The sequence below is a fragment of the Silene latifolia genome, chromosome 3, assembly GCF_048544455.1.
Source record: "Silene latifolia isolate original U9 population chromosome 3, ASM4854445v1, whole genome shotgun sequence".
Classification (NCBI taxonomy): domain Eukaryota; kingdom Viridiplantae; phylum Streptophyta; class Magnoliopsida; order Caryophyllales; family Caryophyllaceae; genus Silene; species Silene latifolia.
Window position 1 is genome coordinate 112418474 of NC_133528.1, and position 12437 is coordinate 112430910.

Sequence of the window (12437 nt, forward strand, 5' to 3'; positions counted from 1 at the left end):
TGGAAACCGTTCGAATACCGTGTGTCATGTCAAGACACAAAGTAGTGACATGAACACCAAGAACTCGTTACCCTTAGCATTCTATGTCTAGAATGACTCTCGTGGATGTCAATGAACACGGATGTTCACAGAGATCTGGAGTAAGGGGTGAGGGTACGTATTAGGAAGCTCTTTTGATCGAACACCTAATCCCGCCCGCCTCGATAGCGGCCTCTACTAATGATTAGGGAAATTATCTATACTCGATATGTTGTCGATTTATATGCATGCAATGCAACATCCATTATTTAAATCCTAGCATGTGAGAATTAGACTAAGTCGGTAAACACGTAATTTAACATACAATTGGGTCAAAGTAGGAATTTAAGGATTGATTACATGTGAGAGCATACAAGCAATACAATAAAAGAAATACAATAAAGAAAATTACAATAATTACATCGGATTTAGTGATTTACGTCGAAAATACATTCAAAACGGATAATTTTAGAAAAGAAAGAATAAATAAATAAACGAACAGATTAAGGGTGATAATACGATTAATAGTTAATTAATACGTAATTAATAAACTAGGTCGAAGCAAAAACGGGAGTTCAGAGACAGAACTCAACCAGGAACAGGCGCAGCAGAGCTGCGTCCTTTGGAAGAGGCGCAGCAGTCGCTGCGTCTGTTCCTTGGCTCAGTTCTGGCTGTGAAGCCGGAATTGCAAATCGTTAATATTCGTTGGTGATTTAAATGCTTGATTAATAATATTTGACTCGGACGGAAGTGATTTAACAGATTATTTACATCCGAATGGGTCATAAGAACGATAAAACATGAATAAAATTGATTAGAACGAATTATTTACAAGATTAAAAGGTTAAACACAAATTAATCAGACTAATCGAGTTAATTAGGTTAAACAGATTATTAATGATGAATTAATGATGGTGACGATAAATAACAGATGAAAATATACAAAAGATGCATTTCAGAGGTTTGATATTGATGAATCGAACCTCTAAAACCCAAATTGATTTAATGACGAAAACCCGCAAATATGAATTATAAGGGATTTAAGTCGGGATTTTGAAAGATGAATTATATATTAATAATTTACATGTTAAAACTATCATATTAGAATTATCGTGTTGATGAACAATGAACAACTTAAAGTGAAGTTAAAACAAACAGACGAACAAAAGACGAAGGAAGAAGAAAGGAAGCAGGAACTGCGGCAGCCTCGCGAAGAGGCGCAGCAGGTGATGCGTCCCTTCGAAGAGGCGCAGCAGTTGCTGCATCCTTTCTCGACGTTTGTCTCCTGCTAATCCGTAAAAAGGGTTTGAAAACAAGGTTTTACAAATCGGTTTTAAGTGTGTTTTCGACATAAATCTTACAATGATGATTACAAAAATAAAGAACAATAAATAAAAGAAGGATTTACACCCTCAGACTTACATGTTTGACGAAACGAGAAGAACTAAGTTAACGTTTAGTGATGCTTGACTCGAATGTACGACGAAAGTGCCCTCTTAGAGGAATTAAAAAGATTGATTAAGTTGATTGATGTGGAGTTGGTCAAGTTGGTCGGTCATGCAAAATGAGGCTGGTACTCAGAAAGATCCGAGCTTACGTGGTCGAAAGTTCAAGCACGTAGACGCCAAAAAGTAAGAACGTGGTCTAGAATGCAAATGGAGAAGAGAAGGGCGGACACTCGCGTGAGAAATATGTGAGACCAAAGGTCTCTATTTATACTAATCACACGACGGAAATTAGGGTTTTCGGAGAAACTTTGGAAGTGAATCTCAAAAAGATACGAAGTATATGCAGAACAGAACTGAGGAAGAGGCGCAGCAAGCACTGCGTCTCTTGGAAGAGGCGCGGCACCTGCTGCGTCTTTTCCTCAGTGGTTTCTTCCTGCGGAAGAAAGATTTCCGTGTTTCTATTATGGAATAGCGGATTAATCTTTTTTTTTTGGACGACGAGGGGTTGAGTCCCCCCCCCCCCCGGCCCAAGCATTCCCGCACCACCACATGGACCATGTAAGCCACCCCCTTCGAGGGCTGCAGTGGCCAAGTGATCATCGCCCCAGCTGGTAGTCGAACCCGGGACCTCTCAACTCCTGCATTTCTGCAAGCTTCAAGGTTTAACCCGGCTACCACTGGACTAACACCACTTGGTTTAGCGAATTAATCTTATTTCATTAATATTTTGTATGATAATTTCGAGATATATTTTACTAAAGATTAAAAGATTGGAAAAAAAATATGGAATAGAAATATCCGGAACATTCCAGAACATTCTGACTCGGCATTTTAACGGTTATTAGAAAATGAAGACGGTTTTTGACCCGGACTCCAAATGTACTCTAATTACTGTCAAAACGACCGTATCGGCGCGTAGATGACGACTATGAGGTAGACACAAGTGTTTGAGCAATCACTTGATGATAAACTAACGAACTGTCACAAATCGTTCCGTGTACCAAACATGCGGCCCAATCATCACCGGGTGGTTTGCGGGAGGTGCAGAAACGAGGTATCTACAGGTTGGCACCTAAGATCAGGGATAGACTACCGGCTGGGGTACTTAGCGATCTGAAAGAGGTATATGCACGAGCTGGGCATGCTTAGAGGTTGGTGGACTTGTCCAAGGAGGCTAAGGGAAGAAACACTGAAAAGAGAAAGGCAGAGAGCGAGAGTGACAATCAGTCGGGCCACAAGAAAAGCAACCATGGTCAGTCTGGGGTTTTTTCTAGAGGGTCTGGATATACAGGGGGATCTCAAGTGTGAGGAAGAACTGGTGGTCGGAGTATTAGTGACAACTCCAACCTTACCTGCTTCAATCATGGCGGAGTTGGTCACAAGAGGCACGATTTGACCAATGCCAGAGTTAGAGGCGGCTTTTCGGGAGCTTACCTAGGGAACTTTTCCTAGGCTCCGAGCCAGAGTTTTGCTAGCAACAGGCCATCTGGGTCGTGGGGCAATCGTGAAGGGCAGAACAACAATAATGGCAGTTTCAACCGCAACAGTGGAGGATCCTATCAGCGCCCGAACAACAGTGTGACTCAGAACTAGACAGCTAAGCCGACTACTTTAAACACCTGGGTCTAAGGTGGAGGTCAGAAAAGAAGCGGGAAGCTCTTTGTGATGGGCAAACACGAGGCAGAGAACGATGCTCATGTGGTTATCGGTACCTTTCTTGTTCATAATACACCGTCTTTCACTTTGTTAAACTCTACGGCAACCCATTCTTTTGTGTCTAGGCGTCATGCCTTAGCTATGGGTTTGGGGGACTATGAGCTTGTAAAAGATAATGTGTTTATACCTTCTGGGGAGTCGGTGTCTTGTTTTAAGTTATAAAGAGATGTGTCTACGTTGGTAGGGGAGGTAGACTTACTGGTCAACTTGTTAGAGTTTCCTATGAATGAGTTTGAGGTCATCGTCGGGATGGACTGGTTAGGTAAGTTTGATGCTAAGGTAGATTGTAGACAAAAGAAAGTGTCCTTAAAAGGTCCTAAGGGCATTAGGGTATCATATAAGGGGTTTGTTGTGAGACCAAAGTGTAAGTTTATCGTTGTGATGACTTTAAAGTCATGTCTAAGGAAGAAGTGTCCCTTGATTCTTTGACAAGTGAGAGATATGCGTGTGAAGAAGTTGACGGCGTCCGATATACATGTGGTTGGGGAGTTTAGTGATGCTTTTCCAGATGAGATACCTGAGTTACCACCTAAGAGGGATATCGACTTCAATGTTGAGCTCAAACCGGGGACGAGTCCTATATCTAAAGCACCGTACCGTATGGCACCTAAGGAGTTGGAAGAGTTGAAGAAGAAGGTGAACGACCTGTTAGACAAATGGTATATCCGGCCTAGTGTGTCACCGGGGGGAGCACCAGTGTTGTTTGTGAAAAAGAAAGATGGGAGCATGAGGCTATGCATCGACTATAGAGAGATGAATCATGTTACGGTGAAGAACGGGTATCCTTTGCCAAGGATTGATGATCTTTTTTACCAGCTGAGTGCCGCAGGAGTGTTTTCTATGATCGACTTAAGGTCGGGTTACCATCAGTTGCGGATAGCAGATGAGGATATTCTTAAGATGACTTTTCGGTCACGTTATGCTCACTATGAGTATGTAGTGATGCCTTTTGGGTTGACGAATGCACCGGCAGTTTTTATGGATCTTATGAACCCGATTTTCAGCCCGTTCTTAAATAGGTTTGTGTTCGTATTCATTTATGACATCTTGGTCTACTCTAAGACTAAGGAAGAGCATGAGGAGCATCTGAGGTTAGTTTTATAGACCTTGCGAGATAATCAGTTATATGCTAACTTATCTAAGTGCGAGTTTTGGTTAGAGAAAGTGGCTTTTCTAGGTCACGTGATATTTAAAGAGGGTGTGTAGGTGGATCCTAGCAAGATTGAGGTAGTGACTAAGCGGGAATCACCAAAGAATGTTGCAGAGATTCGGAGTTTCTTGGATTTAGCTAGCTACTATAAGAGGTTCGTGAAATACTTTTCTACGATCGCGAGGTCTATGACAGCATTGATGAGAAAAGAGACCAGATTTCGTTGGGATGAGAGTTGTGAGATGGCGTTCCAAACCTTAAGGGAGCGTTTGACCACATCTTCTATTCTAGCTTTACCTGCGGGAAGTGAGAACTTTGAGGTATACACTGATGCTTCAAAGAACGGTTTGGGTTATGTTTTAATGCAGAATGGGAAAGTTATAGCTTATGCGTCGAGGTAGCTGAAAACGTATGAGGAGAACTATCCTACTCATGATTTGGAGCTGGGTGCAGTTGTCTTTGGTCTTACGAATTGGAGGCACTATCTTTATGGGGCAACTTTTAAGGTGTTTTCAAATCATAAGAGTCTGAAGTATATCTACACTCAGAAAGAGCTTAACATTCTACAGAGGCGATGGATGGAGTTGATTGGGAACTATGATATGGAGATCATCTATCATGAGGGTAAGGCCAATGTTGTAGTAGATGCTTTGAGTAGAAAGAGTGTTCATTCGTTGTGTACAGCTATGTCTTTGCTGAAGTTGAGGGATGAGATGTCCAAGATGGAGATTCATATGATTCAGAAAGGGGATGCCATCGGGGACTTGATGATCAAGCCGGACTTGTATGATGATATAAAGAGGAAACAAGAGCTTGATCCAAAGATCGAAAAATGGAATTCAATGGTAGAGAGTGACACGGTTTCGACGTTTTCTATCCACACAAATAGGAGTGTTCGTTTTGATGGGAGATGGTGTGTTTCTAGTGATGCAGATTTGTGAAGGGTGATCATGACGGAGGCTCATTGCACACCTTATTCAGTTCACCCAGGGGGTGACAAGCTTTACAAAGACTTAAAGAAAACATTTTGGTGGCCTAATATGAAGAAGGATGTGGCCGAGTTCGTGTCTAAGTGTCTAACCTGCCAGAGAGAAAAGGGTGAGCAATGAAGATCGCAAAGTAAGATCCAGTCACTTGAGGTACCAGAGTGGAAGTGGGAGTCGAACTCTATGGACTTTATCGTGGGGTTACCAAGGACTCCGCTAGGTAACAATATGATTTTGGTGATCGACGATCGTTTAACAAACTCAACTCACTTCTTTTCGATGAAGGATACATAGACCAAGATACAGCTAGCTATGGATTATATGAAGCTTGTGGTTCGGTTACATGGTGTGCCAAAGGATATCGTGTCGGATCGAGATACGAGGTTTATATCACGGTTTTGGCAAGAGTTACAGGATTTGATAGGAACGACCTTAAAGATGAGTACAACTTTTCATCCGGCGACAAATGGTCAGACCGAGAGGACTATCAAGACTTTGGAGGATATATTGAGGGCTTGTGCCATGGCGTTTGGTGGGAGTTGAGAAGATAGGCTGGACTTGATTGAGTTTTATTACAACAACAGATATCACACCAGCATTGGAATGGCACTGTTTGAGGCCTTGTATGGCAGAAAATGTAGGAGTCCAGTTTGTTAGGACGACAGTGCAGAGATAGTGATTTTAGGACCACAGATGGTGCAGGATATGATTGAGCAAGTTCGCCTGATTCGTCAAAATATGAAAGCAGCTTAAGATCGCCAAAAAAGTTATGCAGATTTGCACCACAGGGACATCGAGTTCACAGTGGGTGACAAGGTCCTTTTGAAAGTGTAACCTATGTGGGGGTGATAAGGTTTGGCAAGAAAGGGAAGTTGAGTCATAAGTTTATCGGCCCGTATGAGATCTTAGATCTTGTAGGTGAAGTAGCCTACCGGCTAGCTTTACCACCATCGTTGGATCGAGTCCACAACGTGTTTCATGTTTTGCAGCTCCGGAAGTATGTTTGTGACCCGTCACATGTGATTGAGGTTGAGAACATAGAGATTGATGAGTCTCTACCGTATGTGGAGGTTCCTAAAGAGATCTTAGACCGAAAAGTACGCAAGACAAGGAACGGTGAGACCGTCTTACTAAAGGTACATTGGTCTAATCACAATGTGGAAGAGGCCACATGGGAACCAGAGGAGTCGATGAGAGAGCGTTTTCCTCACCTTTTTGATCAGGTATGTTTGGTTACGGAGACGTAACCGTTGTCTTTAAAGGGGGGTAGGAGATGGTCGCATGCTTGTTTTTGGGTTAGTTTAAGTTAGCTTAGCTATGTTTTTCCCACCTTTTCTGTTTGAGTTGGGTGTTTTGCCTTTTATAGTGGGATTAGTTTGGTACTTGGATTAGTTGTTATGTTTCTATTGAGGAATTCTGTTGTGGTTGTTGGTTTTGTTTTGTGTATAGTGTGAACTTCAGGGACGAAGTTCTTTTAAAGGAGGGAAGAGTGTAATACTACGGTTTTCTAAGTCTGTTACTCGGCTGAATATGGCTTACTCGGTCAAGTAATGCATCGTGTATTTCTGGTCAGGCTACTGTCCAAGAATACTAGGCCGAGTATGGTAATACTTGACCGAGTAGGGGATACTCGGCTGAGTATACTCTATACTCGACCGAGTATCCGGTCTGACGGTGATTATTTCCGCGGTTTAATTTAGAGAGGATTAGAGTTATAAAAACGGGATTTACAGTTTCATAATTACTTTTTACCAAAACCTAAATCTTCAATGTAACTCTAATCAGCTCTAATCTCTCTCAAGTTCGTGGATTGCTCGTGAGTCTTGTTCATTTTTCTCTTGCGTCGATTGTGTCGCTAAACCTTAGTTTTGTGATTTGGGGGAAAGGGACTTTGGTATGATTGTGATTGGAATTGTATGATTATTGTTAGGTGGATATTTCATAGAGGAGTCGTTCAAGTTTGCTTGCATGACTCATTTCAGATTTGTGCTAAGGTAGGGTTTCCCTACTAAGTTTATTATTTAATTGATTTAAGATGTATGCTGTAATTAATTGATACGATTGATATTGTTGATTGATTATTGTGGTGGATTGGAGTATGGGTGTTGGAGTTGAGATGGTTGATGATGTTCGCGAGGTGCGTCCTCGGCTGAGTGGAGTCACTTGCGGGAGTGGCTTCACGCCCTTGATTCGCCCTCTGTGGAACCCGCCACATGAAGGGATGTGCACATTAATGAACACGGTTACCGCTCGTGTGATGAGCGAGGCTTAGGTGGGCAAAGCTACGGTCCCCCATTGGCAGGGATACACACTTTAGTGTGTTGTCAGTTATGAGTTGTGATTGGGAGTTGGAGATTGATGGTGGAACAACTATTTATCTTTGTTGCTTTTCGTCTTATTTTCAGTATGCAGTGAACTGACCCCATTGTTGTTTTTTAAAATCTGTGGTGATCCATTCGGGGATGGTGAGCAGATTGTGACAGGTGATGATGGTCTTTAGCTATGGGGACAAGATGGGGAGTCATCACTTCTAGTCTAGCTTCCGCTGTCACGAGATTAGCTGTTTTGAGTATTATTAAACACTTGTTTTGATTTGGTTTTGGAAATTGTAAACTTAAACTTATATACTTTAATAAATGTTGTGGAATGGTTTCTTTTGATATACTATCCTCGGGCAAGTGAGATGGTAACAGTCTCTCATGCTAGGGTGGTCTTTAGTAAGGCACCTTGGTATGTGGGGGTGTTACATTTATAGCTTAAAGATATGCCGCCCAAGAAGTCTGTTGTGTATGCTAGGGCTCAGGAGATGAGTGTGGATGAGATTGCCAAGATGCTTGAGCATCAAGAAGCTCTTACCGAGGCCCTTAAGAGGTTTAGGAAAGACAAAGATGCCAGGGGAGACTTTGCCAAGATGAGCACTACGATATCCCGCTTCAACCCAAAATAATATATGGGTATTGGTGCGCCAAACTTGCTCGACAATTGGCATAGGGAGATGGAGAACATCGTGGGAGTGGTTCATTTTCCCGGGGATTTTAAGTTGGAATAAGTTGCATTCTACCTGACAGATGCAGCAGGTGAGTGGTGGGACAAGGTGAGAGAGAGTGCCCTAGACCTTTATCTGAAGCAGGGTAAGTCTGCTATACCATGGGTTGAGTTCAAGAGAGCTATGCGCAGGGAGTTCGTTCTGGAACATGTTCGGAGTAAGCTGAGGGAGGAGTTTGATTCTTTCAAGATGACCTCGGATATGACGGTGGCTGAGTAATACCACAAGTTTAATGAGAAATTGAGTTTTGTAGAGGACATGGAGCTGAGCCAGGAGAACTTGGCACTTCGGTTTGAGAAAGGGTTGATCTATCAGATCATGGAGAAGTTACCAGTTGAAGTCCTTACTGATGTTAAGAAAGTGTATGAGAGGGCAAGACGAGCTGAGCGCTTGGTCGAGATGGCCAAAGAGAACAAAGAGAGGGGTCCAGAAAAGAGAAAGGCTGAGAGTGAGGGTGGTGGTCAGTCTAGCTACAAGAGGGGTAATCATAACCAAGCAAGGGCTTACTCATCGGGATCGGGTTTCAGTGATGGATCTTATGGGCGTCGTCGTGGTAGTAGTAGCAGTTGGAGTATCTCATATTTCAACTGTGGCAGTATGGGCCGTAAGAGGCATAAGTGTACTAGTACCGGGGGAAGAGGTTTTCAGAGGCCATCACAGGGGAGCTTTTCGCAGGGGCCGACACAGAGCTATGCTAGTAACCGACCGGATGGGTCATGGAAAATCAAGGATGGCAAGGTAACAACAATGGTGGGTTCAACCGCAATAGCGGTAATTCTTATCAGAAACCGGCGGCTAACAAAAATTAGGGATCAGCTGCCAAATCCTGTACTTCAGTTAGTACGGTACAAGGGGATGGACAAAAGACCACTGGCAAGCTGTTTATGATGGAAAAGAAAGCTGTTGAGGATGATGTGCACGTGATCACCGGTATCTTTCTTGTTAATGATGTTTCTACTTTTGTTTTGTTTGATTCGGAGGCGTCACAATTTTTTGTATCGTCAGGTCATGCTAATTCTATGGGTTTGAGAGAGTTTGAGCCTATAAAAGATGAGGTTTTTATACCGTCGGGTGAGTCAGTGTCTTGTAAGAGGTTGTATAAGGGTGTATCCATGATAGTTGGGCAGGTTGATTGATGTATCACTTTTATATATACTTTTATAGCTCCTTTCATACCATTTTATATACCGTTTTCGTGCCTTTATATCATTTATATGCCTTATTTCAATGAATTGTCGATACTGCCGCTATTTTGTGTTTCAATGCAGAAATGACGCATTATGAGGATAATCAAGCTAAGATGAGCGTAGCGGAGATGGCATAGTAAGATACACAAAGTATGGCACGAGGAACGAGGAAGCATGAAGGCTAGAAGTGAGAGAAACGAAGAAACAGTCTGTGAAGCTGGTTCCTCGATCGAGTCAAGCAGGGCTCGATCAAGCAACTGTCCTCGATCGAGTCACCTCAAACTCGATCGAGGAACCTCTCTGGCAGATTATTTTCCGGATTTTCCTAAAACAGTTATCTTTGGTTATAAATTAGAAACTCGTATTCTATCATTAGGTTACGTTTTATTTTACATTGAGACGGTTGTATACTCTTGCTAGCTTTAATCTTTCCTTATTACGGTACTAATCTTTCCTTAGTAATTAATCATTCAAGTTTATGTTCTTCAATTGTTATTCTTATTGCATATTCTTAATCATGTCTTCAATTATTATTATTGTTGTTATTGCTTTAGTTATGAGTAGCTAATTTCCTCATCTAGGATGAAGGGGATCTAGGTTAATTAGAAAGGGGAAATTAATTAATTGCTAGTGAAATCGCATAAGTTGTCGTTTGATTATTGTTCTTCTTCTAGTTAATTAACTTAGGCCTGAGTTGTTAATTAGTGTAACGAATTAATCCTTTCACCGACCGGGTTAGAATTAATATAGGCTGCGATAATCAAATAGATTGTATCTAATTATAGCGACCGCATGTTGGAATCGATCTAAAGGGCATAATAGAGTCGACCGATCTTATGATCTTAGACAGCTTGGTTGATCTAGCAATTGATTAATAGACCCCATATAATTGACCTAGTGAACAGGAAATCCTAGACTTTTAATATCATTGTTTAAATCTCTTTTTAATGCTCGGATTTAGATGGTTAGATAACAAAACAAAACAAACCCCCAGAAAACGGTTACCTTAGACAATTTAAATATTTAAAGACTTAACTTTTACCGCCTCCCTGTGGATTCGATACCTGTCTTACTGCTAGCTATTCTTGTTAGTCTTGAGATAGTTTTACTTCGATTTGGTGATACGACTTAAGCCTTATCAAATTTGGCGCCGTTGCCGGGGAGGCAACAATTGTTTAGTTTGTTTGTGTTTATTTTCTCTTTGTCTCAGGGAACCCAGTTCCTTGAGACCTTTCTCACACTTTTCTTGTTAGTTCCGTGTATGCCCAGGTCTAATAGGTCCGAGATTATCCCATTTGATCCTGAACCAGAGAAGACTTTTTGCTACAGACGGAAATTTAATCAAGAAGTGGGTTAAGTAGAAGACTTGAGTATACTTGACGTCGAGACGGCGAGCTCAGCACAGTCAGCCGATCAGTCCTATGAAGAGGACGACATTCCTATTCCCGAGATCCCAGTCGAAACCGCTATTCCCAAGACTACCATCATGCCTACTCTAGCCAGTCACTCCGAGCCAACCTTGGCTTCTATCCCTCAAGGATTTAAGCTACCCACTACTGACAATAGAACTTTTGAGATTCGACCATCTTACATCAACTTGGTGGAACGAAATATGTTTGGAGGGGCAGCTGCTGAGGATCCTGTGACACATATGGAGAAATTTGTCACCTACTGCTATTATATTCCTTTAACAGCTGGAGTGACACAAGATCAGGTTAAGCAGGTGCTCTTTCCTTTCTCTCTGAAAGATGGAGCCGCTGAGTGGTTAAGAGATCTGGATATGGAGAATGAAGGAATTACAGACTAGAATTCCCTAGCTCTTGGTTTCTACAAGAGGTACTTCCTGCCTCAGAAGACTAATGCACTACGAAGTCAAATTACCAGTTTCAAGCAAGGAGCTACTGAAGATTTGAATGAAGCTTGGATTCGCTTCAAATGTTTGGTCCGATCAGTTCCCCATCATGGTTTCCCTAAGTGGTTTCTTTGCAACCAGTTTTATAACGGGTTGGATGACGATCATCGTGCCCTTTTGGATTCTTCTGCTAATGGGAGGTTTCAGGACAACACCAATGATGATAACGCATGGAAGTTAATTGATCAGATTGCCACCCATACTGCCAGGCATGGAAATCCTAGGGGAAGCACGCGAGGTACTGGTGTTGATAGTGCCCTTGCGGCACAGTTAGAGACTATTTCAGCTCAGATTGCCGAGATAAAGACTACCCAATCATTGGGTAATAAGGAGAGAGTTCATGCTATGAGTCAGAAAGTGGAGGAGTCTTGTGCTAGATGCGGTTTAGACGGTCACAGTGCAGCTGATTGCATGAGCACATTGGAGCAGGTTAATGCATTTCAGGCTTACAGACAAGGTGCACAAGGTACACCTTTCTCCAACTTTTTCAATGAGAGAACGAAGGAGCATCCATTCCTTCAATGGTCTAGTCAGAATGTGCAAAACCCGCAGTAGCTGCAACCGCAAAAGAATACTTATGTCCCTCCCAACAATCGTGGTAATCAACCACAAGGGGGATATCAAAGGCAAAATCAAGGAGGCCAGCATTTTAACAATCAATATCAACAGCCTCCTCAACAAACTCCTCAACAAGCTCCGAACAATGAGATGGCACAGTTGTGCAGTCTTTTGCAACAAACTTTGTCAATGCAGCAGAAGCAGACGGCTCAAATTTCTGAGCTGATTGCCCACAATAAGATGCTAGATAATCAGGTGGCTCAGATGGCACTTCAAAACCCATCAAAACAGGCCGTGGGTCTTCCTCCTCAAGGTAAACAAGCGCATGAGCAAGCAAATGTTATTCAGCTGAGGAGCAGTACTACATATGAAAATCCCGATCTACAAAGCCTTAATAATGATGTGCCCACTGCTGA